The sequence below is a fragment of the Grus americana genome, unplaced genomic scaffold (assembly GCF_028858705.1).
Source record: "Grus americana isolate bGruAme1 unplaced genomic scaffold, bGruAme1.mat H_3, whole genome shotgun sequence".
NCBI lineage: Eukaryota > Metazoa > Chordata > Aves > Gruiformes > Gruidae > Grus > Grus americana.
Window position 1 is genome coordinate 26949 of NW_026561349.1, and position 14458 is coordinate 41406.

General features: G+C 39.8%; 1 long non-coding RNA gene across 1 annotated transcript; it reads left to right on the forward strand.

Moving 5' to 3' along the window:
* Nucleotides 1-49: 49 nt before the first annotated feature.
* On the forward strand, nucleotides 50-13962 carry LOC129200284 (uncharacterized). Its single transcript, XR_008574850.1, has 4 exons — nucleotides 50-70; nucleotides 1583-1684; nucleotides 7917-8002; nucleotides 10134-13962. It is a non-coding gene; the product is annotated as an uncharacterized LOC129200284 (long non-coding RNA).
* The last annotated feature ends 496 nt before the right edge of the window (nucleotides 13963-14458 follow it).

The window sequence follows — 14458 nt, forward strand, 5'->3', positions numbered from 1 at the left end:
AACCCCCCTTCCCCGTCCCCCTGTTCCGCTGAGGGGGGGGAGGTTGAAGCCGGGAGTGAAGTTGAGCCTGGTAAGAAGGGAGGGGTGGGGGGAGGTGTTTTAAGATTTGGTTTTATTTCTCATTATCCTACTCTGACTTGAGTAAATTAAATTAGTTTTCCCAGGTTGGGTCTGTTTTGCCCGTGATGTAATTGGCGGGTGATCTCTCCCTGCCCTTATCTTGACCCACGAGCCTTTTGTTATATTTTCTCTCCCCCGTCTAGTTAAAGAGGGGAGTGATAGAGTGGCTTCGGTGGGCACCTGGCCTCCAGCCATGGTGCAACCCACCACGCTTGTTTGACCTATAGCTGACCCTGCTTAGTGCAGGAGGTTGGACCAGAAACTTCCTGAGATCCCTTCCAATCTGAATTATCCTTTGATCCTATGATCTGTGAACCCTGATGTAGCATGAAATGAGAAATTACATCAATGCTCTAATTAACCATTCTGTGTCCAGAAAATTTGTGATACCTGTTTTTGTTCTTAGGACCAATTTTGAGAAAGGGAGAGCAAAGATATTTAGTTTACAAAATACCTAATTATAACTTTATTTTTCATGAAAAACCGTTTCAAGGTCAGACTTGGAACCTTCGCCCTTCCTCCACCTAACCCTGATCTTCCTCCTTAAGAGGAGTGAGTTAAGTCCTCTGAGGAGGACTGCGAGACACAGAATTAGTCATAATAATGGTTAACCATTGCTTTAACATGGAAATGTCCAGCTTGCTGGTGCCTCAGTAGGAACTGCTGTGTCTTCATGAGAAACCAAATGCACATGGAGAAGTATCCTTGTCCATCAAAGTACACGGCAAGATTAGAGAGAGCATATCCCATTTATAATCCATCTCACATATGGTGCCTTCTTTGGGAAGGAAACTGACAGACACTGTGAGATTTTGTGGGTTTTTTCTTTTTTTTTTTAATAGGCGTTTTTGGAATTTTATGGCTCGGCCAACTAGTAATATGATAAAGAGATTTCATTGTAGAGGTGACAAAACAAATCCAGAAGAATTTACTGGTTAAGCTAATTTTTCTAAGTGAAAAATATTTCAAGCACACCAAATACTTTGCACATTTAATTTGTTCTTTTGTTGTTGTTGTAGCTGTTCTTGTCTGAGTTCCGTCATGTTCTAATTTCTACTTTATCCGCATGTTTTAACATTTTCTTCATAGGTAAAACAAGAAAGTATAAGAGTATATGTGCAAAATGTACTTTTCTGCCAACACTTTCAAAGTTTGTCTCAAAAGCAACATTTTTTGCAGAACTTCCTGTGTTTCTTTTGTAAAAAGCCTTCAAATATTCAATGAGATGCTTAAAAGGCAATATGATTATTAAAGCAGTTATGCAGTCTCTTGCCAGCTAGCTATTTCATGGCCTATGTTGCTATCCTCTAGAGTGGAAGTTTTATACTCTTCTCTAAAGGAATGTGTGCTTGTGCAAGAACATAGCCTTCTCTTGTCTGATTGCTGGCATACTGTATGCAGAAGATGATGAAATGCAGTTAACACTGGTGATTGAATTGTCACCGTGTCAATGATTTCTTAGGACATGCTGCCTGTTGGAAAGTGTGATGGAAATTCATAATTCCTCTATCCTGTTTTGTGCCTGGTTCCTCTGAAGATAAGCAACACTGGCAGAAAAGTTCAGGTAAGCAAATTGTTGTCACCTTTTCTTTCTGAAAAGTTTACGTGGCTGTTTACAGAAAAGTCCTCGGCAAGAAACCATTGCAGACTCATTTTTTTTTCTTCTGGAGTTATGTTATTATGTATTTTGCTATATTTTCATAGTAAAATGATGCTGTTGACTTTTTGAGATTGCGTAGAACTTTTTCTTTGGCTTTGCAGGTGTGGTGGCATTGTGTGTGGCCAGGACCATAGCAAATTAGGACACAGTTTAATCAGGAAACAAAATGGACTATACAGGATTATCAAATCCTGTGTTGCAAAATCTAATTAATTGCATAGGTGAAGAGAGATAACTAAGTAGAAATTCAGGTGGCATCTTTTCCTCTTTCCCTTTCCCTATCCCTCAAAGCAGTCACTATTACACAATCATTTAAAGGGTTGATAAACTTTTTTTCTCTTTTTTTGTGTTTCAAATAACTTGAAAATAGCTTTCAGTTTTCTTGAATTGATTCCCTAAGCAAAATTATCTTCTGGGTAATTTATTTGAATAATCATTTAAGTCCGTTGTGAAACAGTTGATTGCAAATATTCTCCAGAAAGATGAGGAGATATGATCTATTTGTATTAGCTACATTAATCACATACTTCTGTTTTCTGATAATATGAGAATAGATTGTTGAAATTGGTTTCCAGAGCAATGTTTCTTTTACAAAATTGAAAACAACATCCTAACAATATTCTGAAAAAAAAAATCCTAAAATCTACTGTGCTTATCCTGTTATCAATCCTGTTTGCTACAGTACCAGCATCTTGTGGAACAAAAGTTGATTTTTTAAATTTTTCCCCAGTGCATACCTAGCAGATGCTAAATGAGGCATTTTGTGAGTAGATTTAGGGTGGGAACAGTAAAGGAAGGATTCAGGCATAGGAGTGTACCACTGTGTGTATGGATGTTGTAGTTCATTAGGATGTAATTCTGGCAACAGCCTGCTGCTATACAGTTCCATAATCATCACTGGAAGTCTTACAACTGAGAAAGGCAGTTATTCTGGGATTGCCCAATATGCATGTAGTGAGAAGGTGTGGTATGCAAATAAAGAGGAAGCAGAGGATGGATTAACCATAAACCAAGCCTTTATATTTTTTTCATGGGATGTTTTTATCTCTGTAGATGGCACTCAAGAAGAACATAGGTTCAGCACTTACGGTCTTCCCAAAAAGGAGCAAGGAGAGCAGCGGGCTCTAACCACATCCCATAATGTCAGCCTGTCCAAGGCTTTGTCCACTGATGAGGGCAATGTGACTGCAACATGAAGAGGGGTGGATGAGCTAGCTTTCTTTGAGTCAGCCTGGATAAAAGTAACAATGAAGACATGATGGCGCAGGCTCTAGTCACCCAAGTAAATGCTCAGGCAAATGTGTATTATAGTGCTGAAGTCCATGCCTTATTGTCATCAGTTCTACTGTTATTCTACCCAGGTAGAAAAAAACTAGTTAAAAATTAGCATAACTGTGCATAACTGTAAACATAACCACATCCATATGTAGCAACTTAAGTAGAACACAATGAAATACAACGTAATTGGTTATTTTCTTGTTATTCTTCGTTCCATAATAATAGTAGAAGTTAATATTTGGATGAATGACAGCACCAGCAATTCTGACTCTTTATTAGGCTAAGTTATTATTATTATTATTAGGCTAAGACATATTCTCAAACTAAATTTCCTATGCCTATTGATACAGAACACTTCAAAATGACTTCAGAATACTAGATCTTACTGTGAATAACGGAGTCAAATGTTTTCCTATTGAGTCCATTTGTTAGCTTTTAATTCATTTGTATATCTGTGACAAAATAAAATAGTAGGGAAAAAATAACTCCAGAAAAATATGATGTTTATTTTCTCAGGATTTAGTTTGGTCACTTCATCTGCTAGAGAAAAGGAAATACTTTAGCCTCATGTAGTAAGGATATGTTAATGTTTTGATCTCGCATAAGTCTATTTGAGACACAAATTGTCTAAAAATGTATAGGACTTTTTGAAGGATTGTATTATGAATGTTAGATTCTTCATAAGACGCAGAGCATAGAAATCCAGTCTGTAATAATTTTGTGAACTGAAAATCCCCAATTTTACTATTTCTATACAGATGACAAGAATCATCATCTTGTCCTTTTGATTTGATGATGAAACTGTCTTAAAATTTTCAAGTGACACAAAACCAGGTAAATGAGTCTTGAAATCTGTTGTGCCACGGCACACTGTGATATCTTTATCAAAGAATGTACAGACTTCACACTCATCTTGTGATTCATTCTAGCAGCATTGTACCATAAGTCCTCTAAACCACCTCAAAATTTCCAGTCAGGTAATGTGACAAACTACTCAGAAACAATAACAAAGTAAAAAAATGTGTTTAACATTTAGCACCTGAAATAATTTTTACTTTGAGAGATAAAACCAAAGCTATATCTGGGTTAGAAGATGACTTATCTAAAATTGACAGATGCATTTTCTCATAAATTAAACATGACCAGATTTTGACACACTCATATGTTTTCTACTGTAGTGATGGACAGAAACCCGGTGCTTAAAAAATTCCAGTATCAAAGTCTCTTTATCTTTAAGGAGAGCTTTTCTTTATGTGAAAAAATAACACAGGACATTAGGCCTTACTTACGCTTTTAAGTGGAGCTGAAATGACAACCTTCTACTTGTCCCTCTGACAGGGGACAGATTCATACGGCCATAACAGCTTGCCATGCATAATGGTCTCATAAAACCTTCAAAATGAGAGCTTTTTTTAATCTGAAAAGCTTTATTTTTCTAGCTGAAACAGAGATTATTGACATTCCATGTTAAAATCTCTATTTGACAGATGTTGTACGCTACAATCAGTACTTTGAATTGAGGCAAAGAATGTCAAAACCTTGGCCAGTTAATGAAATTTGAATTAGCTGCTTTGAACGGGCATTTGAATGTGGTATGTTCTAAGGTTTCCTGTGCCTCTCTTGGCATTTGCTCACAGCTAGTCAGATCTCCTTTTTTTTTTCCCTGAAATTCTTTTTCAATTCATCCATGGTTATAATGTGTTGAAACGGACTCCTTTTTCAGTTGGGAATGCAAAAGCAGAAGGAATGCATTGTATCTTTGCTGAAGAAATGAGTAAGAATTTCAGAACTTGGCCCAGAGACTGGTCTGCAGCCTGTGGACTTACGGGAGGAAAATGCTTAAATGCCATGGCAGGCTTTTTATCATTATTTGAAGTCTTTTTAGCTAGATGTACATATGTCCTAACACCTGTAGCATAAAATAAGAAAGGTCAAATTTTCAGTCAGTTGTATTGGAACGTCTTGTATGGATTGCACGTATTTGTAGGCAGTTAGTTTAGTGTACATGCGTTAGTGGCAGTTAGTGTAGTATACATTTTATAAAATAATTTCCATCACTGCAGTTTATGAACAATTATATATATGTTACAACTATAATCAGAGTAAAGTAAAGATGTACTATTTAGTTTTCAATAACCAACACATTTACTATACATCATATCAAAACCAGAGGAAAACCACATTCTGCTTATGAAGCTCCAATGACTCAAATGGAAAACATGTCTTTAAAATTCTCTTTTCTGGGATGTAACTAAAGGTGCTGGAGGATTGTCTGGAGCTGACAGCTCTGCAAAGGAAACCCTTCACTTGCAGAGGCAGAACTATCAGGTCCATAAGGCAATGCTGTTGCTAATGAAACCAAAAGTATGCAAGAATAATTCTGCCTATGAGAGAGAGGCCCAAGAAATGGGAACAACTGTAGAGAAAATGGCTGCCAGCTACAGATGATAAAATACATTTCAGCCAACCTGTGCCAGAAAGAAAAGAAGAAACTTGCTATTAGACACAGGATGGGCAAATCAGAAGGAAACGCATCATTCCAGCATAGCCTTCAGTTATGTCTCACAAATTTCAGTCAGCTCTAATTGTTATTAATCACTTTTCCATTTTGCTTGGATTGATCTTTAGCCAGTTTTCTCCAACTCACGCTCTCAAGTCAGGCAGGTCTGATGATCAAAGGCTTTTTCTTTATCAGCTAAAGAGAGATGATTCTCACTACGCTCATGAAGTCTCAGTATTTCTCGGTCTTCCCAATACTTTTGCAATATACCCAGCAATAAAATTAGCTAATCAAATGAACATACATTTAGCGGATGTAGTCATTTATAAGGTCTGTGGAGTCAGATGTAGCCAGACAGTTCTGTCCAGCAGCGTCTGTGGTGATGCAATACACTCACTGAAGAGGGATCAAATGTGCTCGAGCAAGTTCTCGTGAATCAAAAGAATCTTTTCCTGATTAGGCCAGAAGGAAATCTGACTGAACAAACACATCTGGGTTTTAGGTTCATGGCTGTACCTCCTCAACATCCTCATGCAAAGAAAAAGAAAAAAGAGGTGATAATTGGCAAGGCTGGCAATTTTATGGGATGGCTTCTGAAGGGATGGGCTAATCAGCTACTCATTTGGGGTTATCTGTCCACTGATCTCCTGCTGACAGGCAGTAAAAATCATGGCTGCCAAATACTTTTAAAGCACAGATCGCTCTCTGAATGCCAAGCCTGCAAGGCCTGTTATTTTGATGCAGCTTGCCTGGATGTAGAAGGCCTGATTTGGAAATTGTTCTCTTTGATAGATGTTGTTTTCCCCTTCGGCTTCCTAGGAAAGTGGAGCAAGTAATAAACATAGTAAAGTCACAGCACTTAGAGGTAAGCTTTCAAACCAGTCCAAGCAAAATATTATTTATATAAAATAATTCTGAACCGAAACCAGAATCGTCTCCTTTGACAGATGCATAATTGTAACCCATAGCATTCTCTTCTGACCAAAGATCATGTGAATTTTATATTTTCCCATTTACTTCCCATACATTTTGGTAAAGATAACCTTCCTGGTTTTTAACAGTGAATATTTTAAATCCAACGCAATCAGTAAGACATATTTAATGGTCAGTTCTGATTTACTGCATCTGTCACTTCTGGAGCATTTGGGAAACAGAGATAGACCACAGATGTGGCAATGTTTTGTAGAATCTTGGAGTGTCTTTGAGCATATCTATCACAGCATTGTTTGAAGTTCGAGACTCCTAAATCCTTTCTCTACTTCATGTGCAATATTTAGGAACTTGATTGTTAGGTATTTTTCTGTTTGGAGTGCCAAAGTTAGAACTTAATATAAACTCTGAAGATTACAAAGGTTGACTGATTTTATTTGCCTCATTTGAGCAGATTTAGTGTGGTGGGGTTTGGAGTTTTTTTGGGTAATGCTGCTCATTTATGGTTACTATGACCTAATTTTTAAAACGCTCTTGCGCAAGCCAGTTGAAGCAATGTGACCTAAAAGCATAGTCTCTTCTGAAATCGTGGGTCAATCAAAACAAGTGGCTGCCTGTGACACTAGTTTTTCAGGCTATGGATTGCAGGCACACACTTAAATTACAAGAAAAATCTACTTGTTCTTCTTTGGTTTACTTCAAAACCAGAGATGAGGAAAACACACCTGCTTTGGACAGACTGCCTAGAAAATCTTCCTCTTTGTGACTCCAGTTCAGCTAAAATTCAGGACCATGCTTACATTAAACACAAAGGCAGAACCTTTGACCTCAGAGGTAAATAAATCCAGCACGTAAAATTAAGCTAATTTTTAAATAGGCATGTGGCTTAAGGGACTAGAGCACAAACAAAAATGAGGCACATTATTTCTCTTCTAAAACCAGCTACAGTAAGAAAACTAAGTCAGTATGTGTATTTTCCTCTCCTCTAAAAATGCAGTTTATTTCTTGTTGGAACAATAGGCGACACTTGCTGTGTTATTGGAGAGAACATTGTATTGATCATGATGAACAACCTACCCTTCTTTTCTTGCTTGATCCAGACAGGTGACTGCTAATTGGGGATCATAGGATAGTTCCTACAGGAAGGGATCTCAGGAGGTCTCTAGTGCAACCTCCTGTACCGACAGGGTCAGCTATGGGTCAAATCAGGCTACTCAGGTCTTTATGGAATTGGGTGTTGAAAACCTCCAAAGCTGGGGATGACACAATCTCTTTGGCAAAGGTGTTCCTCTGCTTAACTGCTCTCATGATGTCTCCTTATATTCAGTCTGAACCACCTCTTCTTTCAACTCAATGTCCATGCTCTTGTTCCCTGCCTTGTGCAACACTGAGTAGCTCGGCTCCAGTTTCTTAATAATCTCCCTGTAGGTACTGGCAAGGCTGCTGTTGGGTGTCCCTGAAACTGTATGTTCTCCAGGCTGAACAAGTTCAATTCCCTCAGCTCTCCTCACAGGGTAAGTGCTCCAGCTCTCAACCATCTTGATGTCTCTCTGCTGAACTTGCTGCATTTTATCAATTTCTTTCCTGTACTATGGGAGTCCAGAACTGGACATGGGATCTACATGTGGTCTAACAGGTGTTGAGTAGAAGGGCTAATCACTTTCCTCCCTCTCCTGGCTCTGCTCCTGTGAATATAAACCTGGTATTTTTGACCTTCTTTGGTGCCAGAGCACACTGCTGGCTCATGTGCACCTTGCCCCTGCCCGTCCACCAGGACCCCCAGGTCCTTTTCACTAGAGCTGCTTCCAAGCCATTTGGTTCCCAGACTGCATGGGTGGTTGGGGTCTTCCTTCCCATGTGCAGGACCCTGCCTTTATCCTTGTTGAATTTCACAAATTTCGTGTCAGTCCATTCCACCAACCTGCTGAGGTTTCTCTGAATGGCACCCCTGCCCTCAGGGTTCTTTTGTCCCCAGTTTGATGCCAGTTGCAAACTTGATGAAAGTGCACTGCTTCACCTGCAGCTTGTTGATAAAGATGCTAAACAGTATAGATCTCAGGCTAGACATCTTGCAGTACCCCACTTCTAACTGGCCCAGTAACCACTACCCATTTAGCCCAATTACCCAGTTTTTAACCTATCTAGTTATCCATTTATCCAGTCTGAAACATCCTAGTTAGGATGCAAGACCCTCACTTCTATAGGGTCTCTGTGAAGACCTAGTCAATCTCTTTTTGAAGTTCCCTGGTGTTGCACAATCTGCACAGCTGTTCACACAGTTCCCTGACTTGGCGACACAGCTCCTCAGCCAGGGCTTGCCTCCTGCAAGCAAGGACATCTTATCAGCCCCAGCCTCCGCCCCAGGCACTGCCAGCAGCCTGGAGAGCTGTGTTGTCCCTCTGGAGCTCTGTCTGAGTCTGCTCATTGCTGTGCCAGGGTAGTCCTTCCAGTCATAGTCCTCTCCCTAGAATATGATGAATGGCTGTTTGACCCTCCCTAACAATGAGTCAGCTGAAGACAAAAGCTCAAAGCTTTTGGCCGAGGCTGTTAGAAACTGATAAAGTTTGCTAGGAGGGAAAGGCTTTAGTAGCTACCCTTTCCCAGCAGCAGCATTAGAATTAATTCAGAGAGTCATACTATGTTGTTAATTATACAACCTCACTAATACCGGAATAATTTTCTTCCTCTGAATCATCTCCAAAAACCATCAAAAATATATGACAATTGATATTAGAGGAAGTGATGGTCATGATTCTGTAGGGGAAAATCCTCACACTTGAACCAATTCTGAGTCAATGTCCATGATAGCCCTTCAGGAACTGACTCAATTTACTAATTTCAGAGAAGAAAAAAGGTGGGTAGTTTTATGCTGGATAAGTCGAATCTTTTCAGTGAAGAATCTCAATAAGCAACAGCGCAAAGGATCCATGAGGATCCTCTATGAGAAATGAGGACGGAAAAGTGAAGGAGCAGTGATAAATGAAGGAAGGGAATGAGACTTCCTAATTTGGCTATGGACAGCTTTTCTAACATCCTTCAAACTTGTGTAATTTCATTCTGAGTGGTATGAACTGGTAGTGTATCAATGGCTCTACAGCAACTGCCCACTCCTGCCCCAACACAAGGACATGTTCCTTCATTTCTGTCATGGGCTAGGTTGTATGAGATTATATCAACAGGCAATTTTCAATTGTCTATTAACCAGTGTCCTACGTCTGTGACCTACAAGCAAAGTTATAGTTGAGTTTAACTAGTTATCTGCCCAGACCTTCAGACACTTAATTGTTGAACATGACTGTCAAAGTGTTGGGTCTGACCTTCACTGGACCAAATGGAGAAAGTAATGCTATATTTACCTTTAATTAAAACTGACAAGTGTAGATTTGGGTTTAACCCTAAAGCATATTAGAGGAAATCCAACTTGTAAGATCTTAATATTTTCTAATTTCTGATAACATTTATGATGCTAAAGCCATGTAGAAATCATGTATCTGTTTCATGAGCTCTCTTACTCTTCTTCAAGGAATCTGTAAAACTTGATGTTAATTTCTGTCACATCTCTAAACATACTGTACATTTGGTATACTTTTGATTGCTGCTATGGCTTTTCTTATTAACAAATTTGAGTCATATTTTCAATGACAGGTAATAAGCAATAAGGAAGCATTGAAGATAATGTTGTTCTGGCTACTGGTAACAATGGTGAGAGAGCAAGAATAAAACCATGCTTTCTTTACAGTGATGACAAGCATTTCCGCTTCCTGTTTCCTGTGAGAAATGTGATATGCTCGTTGTATAAGTAACAAACCAATGAATAGGTGATCGATATAAAAAGAGACTTAATACATTATTTAAAATCAATGTATGACAGTAATTGGAAATGATAACTTCTAAATGGTGGCCAGTAAACACTGAGTTTCTTGCAGGACTGGGGAGATTCTTGATAAATACTTCAGTAATTAGGGTAATAATTTCTTCTGGTGATTGATCCCACAGATAGTGAAGATGTCAAAAATCCTTCTGCGCCATTTGAGTGGCAAGAAGCATTCCTTTGTCTGTAGGTCGTGCATGGTACACAGAGGAAATATGAAAATACCTCTGAGGATTCTGGTTGGGAAACTGCCAAACGGGTGAACAGAATCTATACCAAAGACATTTCTCCCTAGAACATTCCTTTTGCACTATCCATGCCCCTCTCACTCGGCTTGAAGGCTTGGACAGGAGAATAGTTGTGTATTTGAAAAAAAAGATGTTAGCAGGCGGAGAAAAGGAATACTTTATCCATTTTATCCATTGGGTTGTGTCAACTGTTCTAAACCTTTAATGAGTGTCCAGTCTGAACCACTGAAAAAGTGTCTCAGAAGACTGAACTCCAGAGCCAGCCTCTAAAGCAGAAGGTTTGACAACCAAGCCATTGCTCCCTGTTGCCAATCTTGGCCTTTCCTTGCAAGCCACCCGCCCTCCCCCACCCCCTCCCCTGCCATTCTCGGCCTTATTCATATGGAAGGGTGATGGCAGGAACTGATAGAACTGGTGGTGACAGACATGCAAAATATGAAGTGCTTATCAAAACAACATTTGACACATTGCCATGTTATACAAAACCTTTTGTGGTGAGAACTAGGATCTAGTTGGAACACTACATGTTTCTTTCTTTGCAAGGGGTCTGACAGGCCTGGGGAGTATATCCGTGGTACTGGAATGGAGGCAGGTGGCAGCTTGATTTTGTGAACCCTGTAAGTCATGAAGCATCTATGAGCAATCAGTACCAGCCAGAAGGTAGTCACATTAATAAATGACACTGAAAAACCTAAAGCTGGGGTGACTCTGAAATGGCTGGACTGTCAGAGTGTTCCTTAAATTACATCTGTAAGTAAAACAGAACTTACAGATAGGTACAGGCTCAAGAACTCAACTTGTATTAATGACATTGCAAGTATTTAGGGCTTGTGGGTTTTTTTTCAAAGTTATGTAATTCTGTTGAATATAAATTGCTGAAAAAATATCTACTCCTCCCTCAGTCCCTGTTTCTGATCACATCAATTCTAATACATAGTGACTATGTTCTGGAGATACAAAAGCATTCAGGAGAAATTTCTGTGGGATATTGTGGGCTATTTTCTTCAATCACCAGTTCCATGCTTTTCAGTGTTTAGAAAGATAAATAAGACATTTGGAGAGAAAATAAAAAAAAACAGAAACATTATATTTGTATGCAGATTCACATTGACCTAGATTTTAAATACTATACGCAGACACACAAGGATATAATAGAATTAAAAAAAAATTAAAAAATAGTTTATAAGGAGTGGAATAGCTTTTGTAGAAGGAAATGCTGAGTAGGCAAAGACTGTCAGTATTAAAAAAGACAACAGACAGAGGTATGATACAAGTCAATGAATGAGAGAGAGAATATAGAATGGCTGTTCACACTTCACTGAGCCTGAAAACACAGGGGTACCCAATGAAGTGTGTGGACAGCTTGTTTGAAACAAACAAAGTACTGTGTCACACAGTATGTAATTAGATTGTGGAATACATTTCCTCAGGGTATTATACAGAGAAAAACAAGAAGTAGCTTCATGGGGAAAAGGAGTATAAATGGTAGTTGAACAATATGACTTGCAAGCAACCTTGTCTCAGGAAATGCCTTTATCAGTGATTTCTGTAAACTGCAAGGATGGACAGGAGGAACAATCACTCTAAACTTGTGCTATTTACTGTCAGGTAACGTGACTTCAGGCTCTTCTCCATGAACACAGAAGAGCAGAGAGGCACAACACCAGGTGTGGGAACCCCAATAACCTACTCAGAGAAAGGAGCCCCTGCCCCAACCCCTCTCCAGGCTGTCGCAGGGGACCCTCAGCCCCCTGGGCCAGAGGTGACCCCCATCCATGAGTCTGTGTGAGAGGCTCCCCAGGTCTCCTTTCAAACTGAGGGGGTTTAGCCCAGGGGTATGGGAGTCATTCTGGGATGCAGGGAATGACCATTTTGGGATTGTACAAAATTTCTTATGGGATGTTTATGGCAGGGGGAAAAAGGTGGGGAAAGGGAGAGTTCAGGGTGATTTGGAAGGGAACGAGTGTGGAACACTAGAGGAAAAGTGGATAAAAGCCATCTATAAGCTGGCATTTGGTCAGTACACTTGTCTGGCCATGTCCTGCACCTGGTCAGTGTAGTCTGTCCCATCTCATTAAATTCCATTTCTGACTCTTTTTGTGGTGAGAGGCTCTGTTCTCTGTTCCACATATGTGTATGGAGGTCTAAGTGCAGCTGCTGGAGTGGGGACCACGGGTCCTTGGGGCCCATGCATCTGGGGTGCCAGCAGCTGGAATAAGGGCTTATGCCAGCATGTGATCACTAGTGAATATCAAGCCAAACTAGTCGGTTAAGTAGGTGAAGTGGTTTGGGAGCCAGGTGTGCGTTTGTTTCTGTGAGTGTGATCACTGGATGAGTTGGACTGAAGGAATTGGGGGATCCAGGCCAAGTGCTGAAGAGAGCATGGGGTCTGGAGGTCAAGAGGGAGACCTCTTTGTATGTGTGCCTGTGTATGTGTGTGAAGGATTCATGTGTGTGTCCGAGTGAGGGGTCGGACCAGCAGCTGGAGTGGGGCTGCAGCCTCGGCAGCTCATGTGTCCAGGTACCAGCAGTGGGAGGTACCAAGGATCCAAGGGCCAGACGCTGGGCAGTCCAGGTGCCTAAGCCCAGCTGCTGGAGGGATCTGCGTTGTAAATTTGTATATATTTCCCACTTAATGGACCTTCATCCTGATCAGCCAGAGAGGGACACTGGATGAGGCCATTGTGCTATTTGTGTTTGCATGAGTTGTCTGTGTTTCTGTCTGTACTGATCTATGCAGCCGGCTGTGCATATAGGTGTGTGTAAGTGTGTTGTGTGTGTGTTTGTGTATGTGCCCATTGGGAATACATGCTCAGCCTCATTATTAGTTGGACCTGGGGCATGGAGCTGTGGCAGTCTCACCTCTTTTGGACTATCAGGTTTGACCACTACCTAATATTTACTACCACTAGTTGCTACCAGAACACATCGAGTAAGATGCTTTTGTTCTGGACTCAGTACAGCAACTCTGTACAATTAAGGATGCATTATAAAATTTCAACAGTTGTGCCTAGCAAAAAAATAATTAAAAATAATGTAATAAATTCCTTCTAAATTCCCTTTACTTCATATTTTCCTTATCTGATTCTCTACTTTATCCTCCCTACATGAAGTCATCTGTTGTCTTTGAATCAACTAGCCTTACCGTTACACATTCTTGTATAACATTTTAGCTTTACTGCTTTTCTATTCTTTGAATTCACCTGAGGGAAAAAAAATCATCATAAATTTAATAGTTCTTCTATTGAACAATGAAAGAAAAAAATCAAGACAGAATCCAACAAACAAAATGAAAACTAGTACAAATCGTGGCTGAACACTTACTTGATCCCTAGCCAAGGTGATGTGAAGTGTGAATTAGTATTTTGTCATTTTTCTTTACTTTTCACAACAAATCACAATGAAAGAAGATGGGAAGCTGACATGTAGCTATTTACATTTCAGTTTGCTGTTCTTAATGCCAAGTGACGTTATAGCAGCTGCTACCTATGAACATGAAAAAACAGTGATATACATGTTCTAAGGAGTTACTATATTATCCCCCTAGTTTTTAGTTTTTAAAAGGAACCTCTTCCACTTCCTTTATCTATATATGCAAAAATAACGTTGACCACAGCCGCCACAGATATATGGTAGAATTCAATGGAGACTTTAGGGAAAAAGTTCGGGCTAAGAAAGAAAAAATGCGTCGTAGCCAGTTAAAATTGTGCTGAGAGTTTAGATTAACAGATTGTAACTACCAGAAAGCAAATTTCGAGCACCTTCATAAGGGAGTTAGTAACAGCAGGGTAGTCTGTCCATTAGAAGAGTCCATAGATGGGATCTTAGGACAAGGGCTGAGCTCTAGCAGT